Consider the following 5,161-nt stretch of genomic DNA (forward strand, 5'->3'; position numbering starts at 1 on the left):
GGATTATTACATTTTACATTTCTGTCCCCTTCACTTCTGAAATGATGGCTACGCCATAATAAACATAATTTCAGTGTAACCCATGATTGACAGTCAATACTTGTCACAAAAACTGCTTATATTGATAAGCACTTAGTTCATGCACTTGTTACATGATAGATGAGTGGTTGTGAAAGTGTATGTTTTAACTTAGCATACAATCGCCCCGCTGCACATTACTGTTAATTGTAATATTGACCTTGCGTGGAAATTTTTCAGAGGTGAAGTAATCCTGAGTAATTTCTTTCACAGAATCATGTCCAGGCGGCTGTGAGATCTGATCTGATCATCCAATCTGTCTGGAGTGACGTGAAGAAACAGAACAAAATGAGACAGACAATGTCTCCAAGATGTTTCAAGAAACCTACCTGCAAAGCTACAGTACTGTTAAAAGTATTAGGCACTTGTGTAAAAATGCTGTCAAATTTTCTATATCAATTAACTTCTATTACCTAAATTAAATCAACATTTGGTGTGAGCATCCTTTGTGTTTAAAGCAGGAAATACTACAGAGCTGGTGGATTTATTTATATTAAGCCACGCTGACACAGGAAGAACATGCAGAAAGGCCTCCTGTCGGGACTCTTGAACTCAGCTGCTTAAGCATGAATTGTGAGTTTTCATGATGTCACTAGATACTTGAGTGCTGTTTTCAATGAATTCATTTGAAAATTCTATAATATTCTAATTCTGTTCTTTAAAAAAACTTGTCCCTTTTAGACTTGCACTCTATTCATTTACTGCTTGTTTTCTTTAAAAGAAAAAAAGTAACACTAGTTTTTCTAATCTTTTTATTTATTATATAATTAGAAAAAATGACTACGTGTACTGCATTGAGCTAACTGAGACTTGTTATAGCACTTGTATATCATTGCTCTTTTGTTGATTTTGATTGCTTCCATTGTCTTCATTTGTAAATCGCTTTGGACAAAAGCATCTGCTAAATGAATAAATGTAAATGTAAATATGTCAAATGCCTTGATGGCGAAATTCAATATGAGGGGTGGTGGCCAACTCGAAAAGAAGCCATTCAAAGCTACCCCTTTATACTATGATTCAAGGTAATTTTGGCCTTCAAAAACATGACATTCAAAAAATCTCTTGTTCCTTGTCTATTATTTATCATTTTTATTGTTACCCTTTATCTATTCAAGGGACGTTCTCTAAAAGACTACCAGTCTTTATCAGAAGTGTCCTGTTAACTTTCAGAGTTACACCTAGTTAAGGGTCTTTCTCAAGGACACCACAGTGGTATTGATGAGGGAGGGGACAAATTGCTGTTTTTTCACTAATCTAACACACATTTAATGCAAAACATCTTTTACTTACATAAGATTATTCTAGAGTAAAATAACGTAATAAATGTTGATTACCTATTTATAATGCATAATTTATGAAACGGACGCAAAATGTTGTTCCATTGTATTTTAAATTTAGTTGTAGGACCTTAAAAGACGTTTTCAAAATAAGTAGGTGCATGTTATTGTTGATTTTATTATTATTTTTTTAATTTTTTTATATTCATATTCTTTTTCCTCAGATGCTGGTTTTTGTTGTTTACTTGTTTGATTTATGGCTGTTTAACAATAATGCAAGACTGTTACGGGGAAAAAAATAGTACTGCCACAGCTCTGACTTCCATGCATCAGTGGTGGAGCACATGAATCTCACTCCTGGAAGAGCTGGTGTTTGTGGACCAAGAAAATGAGTAAACATGTTGAATTTTTTTGTTTTGTTGAAAGACTAAAAATAGTTATATATGTATTCACTGTGCTCCCGTACTTTTGTTATTTTCTTGTTTGATTAATGGCTGCTTAGCATTAATGTAAAAATGTTAGAGAAAATGCCATTGCCATAGACTCAGACTTAACCACATTCTACTATTTTTATTTTCTTGTTTGAATAGTAGCTGTTTAACAAATGGAATACATTTTTTTTAATGTAGTATTCACAATAAAATACGTGCTAAATTAGAACACTCTTCTTTTTACTTTAGTCCACAAATGTGTTATTGTTGTGATACACGTGATTAAAAGGTTTTATAGACGTTCAGGTCTGACTGGACCGATTTTGGACCTTTTTAGAACATTGGTCAAATTCAGATGTGCCTTTCACGATGTTGCACAATGGGTGTGTGATTATTTTATATGCAGGCTTATACTTAAATTATGCAGCAACACATCTTATAAACATCCGGAAGATGACACATTTAGACGTCCAGGGACGTGCAGAAAAGACGTGTAATTCACGGACAGAAGACGTCAAAGACGTCGGTTCAATTTTCATTTTGGATATATTTTTCAACCATGACGGGACGTGTCGGAGGGACGTCTTTTCAACGGTCATTAAACGTCCAAATGTTTGCTGGGTTTTGATGACATTTTTGGATGTACATCAGGGTGTTTTGCATCACGATGCCGGTCTAAAAGTGGTTGGGGAGTGCCACTACAGTACTATGAAGGAAAGTTATTACTATTTTTTTTTTTATATTCATATTCTCTTTCCTCAGATGCTGTGAAGAGGTGAAGCCCAAATGATACAGACTCAGACATGGATGCAGCAGTGCCAGAACACCTGAAGCATGGGACGTGCTGGGGCTTGTGGATATAAAAAAATTGGCCATAAACAACTTTCACAAACTCTAAAAACATTTACACATTTACTTCCGGATGTTTATAAGATGTGTTGCTGCATAATTTAAGTATAAGCCTGCATATAAAATAATCACACACCCATTGTGCAACATCGTGAAAGGCACATCTGGATTTGACCAATGTTCTAAAATGTTCTAAAAAGGTCCAAAATCGGTCCAGTCAGACCTGGACGTCTATAAAACGTTTTAATGGTTCATGGTTCATTTTCATTGTAATGCTGGCTGTTGCATGCATAAAATGCAACATTTTTATTCTGACAGTGTATGATTTCTATTAACATTACAGAATAGAACATGATCAGTATTATCTTTCAACTTTCAATTTATATTTAGAATAACTAATAGGGTGATAACTTGTTGATACGACTGCAAAAATTCCAATCGAATGTCCCAAAAAAAAATCTCTGTCCTTTTTGCCTCCCTGACTGCGCTGCCGCCCTATGCGGCTACCTAGATCGCCTATAGGCCCTGCCTGCCATTAAACGGACTAGTGCAAACATACATTTTTTAAATGACTCTTTTGTAATTCGAAAGCAATAAGATAGAACGGCTTAAGAACAAAATCAGGTTGACAAGCTGTAAAAGAGTAAATCAATTACAAACTATGAGAGAGAGCGCGAGAGCAAAAAAAAGGTTTACAACCCCCTCCCAACCAATCTTATTAATATTTAGATATGTTTTAAGTGTCATTAATGTAAAAATACTAATCAAATAATCTATTTAAAATTGCAGTTGAAGTTGAGTTTTGCTGAATACTTGAATAACTATAATGACAAAATTAGATTAATTAAATCTGTTTCAGCTGACTAAATCTCACTAATGTTAATATTCAGATGAAATGAAAAAAAATGCGTAGCCATTCATGGAAAGATTTAAGATTTTGTGCAAGTGTAGTGTTTTGAGTTTGACCGTTCCAGCAAACTTCAATTTTTCTAAGAAATAAATTATATTTATTTTGTTTTTATGTTCATGTCTCTATAATGTATTGAGTTGTATGTTGTGTGATGTCACTTCCTCTGATTGAATTGCCCAGTCGCGTCCCGCTCTCGTTAGAACAGCTTTGGACTAGGGATCAGTGATACCACTTATTTTGTTTTCGATACGATATCGATATTTTTCAAGGCAGTATCGTCGATATTGATACCGATTAGATACTTCTGAACTAAACTTTTAAATTATTACATTTATGAAATTATTAAATTACTAAGAGTAAAATAGGTAATGATAAGCACTTAACTTTGTTAAAACGCATTTTAACATTCAATACGCCTTAATTGTAAATTATTAGGTTATATTTTTGTTTACACATGGTTCAAATATGCTTTTTGTTTACACATGATTCAAATCTACAAGTATTCCAGTTGAACTATGGTCACTTTAGTAAAACCATGGTTCATTTTCATTGTAATGCTGGCTGTTGCATGCATAAAATGCAACCTTTTTATTCTGATAGTGTATGATTTCTATTAACATTACAGAATAGAACATGATCAATATTATCTTTCAACGTTCAATTTAAATAACTGTAATTGCACAGACTATGTAGGCTACAATTTCAGTTTGTTTATTGTGAAATAACTCTGTCCTTCTGTCCTCTGATAACCATTGTTCAGGGCTGCCGTTCCCAAAAGCTTCAATGCTTTCTTATGATACTTTTGGGAAACGCAGCCCTGTTTGAATGCACTGTCAGAAGTGAGTGAATGCTCTCTGTGATGGATCGGTTCTGTCTTGCAACATTTGTGTCTTCAGATGAACAGGAGAATAGTTCTATCCTACACAATTACTGGCTAACAAAGGTTATTCGTCCAAATCAATGCATATTGTACGCATTTTTTTTTTGTTAAATTAACAAAATCACTGGTAAATAAAACACACCTCTTCGATGTTTTTTGTTTGAGTATCGATACTTTGAATATCGTCAGTTTCGATATATCGATACTTTTGATCGATACGCCCATCCCTACTTTGGACTTGAGTGAGACAGGTACGTCGCAAATGTGCTCCGACATGGTATTAAAATATATCAGATTGAGTTAAAATTTTGGTTGATATCAGTGGGAGACATGTTTTGATGCTGGATTGAGTCAAAAAGTGTGTTCGTGTGGCGTTATTTTTCAGTATATTGTGAGTTTCGTGTTAATGAGCTGTTAATAATTTGGTTCAAGTTACCGCCCGCGCCATTTTTAATGGTGGGGTATTTTTATGCTAACTTTGGTTCTTAAATAAAATTAAAAAGGTGGATTATGTTCTTAAAACATCATGCAGTTAAATTTGTCAAAAGTATATTGTCACTTTATGTCTTAAATTGTATATTTGTAGCCATGTATTATCTTTTGAGTCGTTAATCGGCTGCAGTTACAGTGTTAATGGGGACAGGGGTTCACTTTTCTCTCTTCTGGCAACTCTCACAGACCAAAGAACTGAGAGTGTGTTTGCCTGTTGTTAATTCCTGTCCTGTCTTTAATAAAC

The 5,161-nt window shown here is 34.1% G+C and overlaps 1 long non-coding RNA gene across 2 annotated transcripts; it reads left to right on the forward strand.

Annotated features, from left to right (window-relative positions):
- Positions 1-396: 396 nt before the first annotated feature.
- LOC107567100 (uncharacterized) lies at positions 397-2,692 on the forward strand. Of its 2 annotated transcripts, none has more exons than XR_001606591.1 (3): positions 397-432; positions 537-651; positions 2,549-2,692. It is a non-coding gene; the product is annotated as an uncharacterized lncRNA (long non-coding RNA). The 2 variants fall into 2 exon arrangements; XR_001606592.1 differs by having other exon boundaries at positions 405-420.
- The last annotated feature ends 2,469 nt before the right edge of the window (positions 2,693-5,161 follow it).

This window comes from Sinocyclocheilus grahami, unplaced genomic scaffold, assembly GCF_001515645.1.
Source record: "Sinocyclocheilus grahami isolate Dianchi unplaced genomic scaffold, SAMN03320097.WGS_v1.1 scaffold1128.1, whole genome shotgun sequence".
NCBI lineage: Eukaryota > Metazoa > Chordata > Actinopteri > Cypriniformes > Cyprinidae > Sinocyclocheilus > Sinocyclocheilus grahami.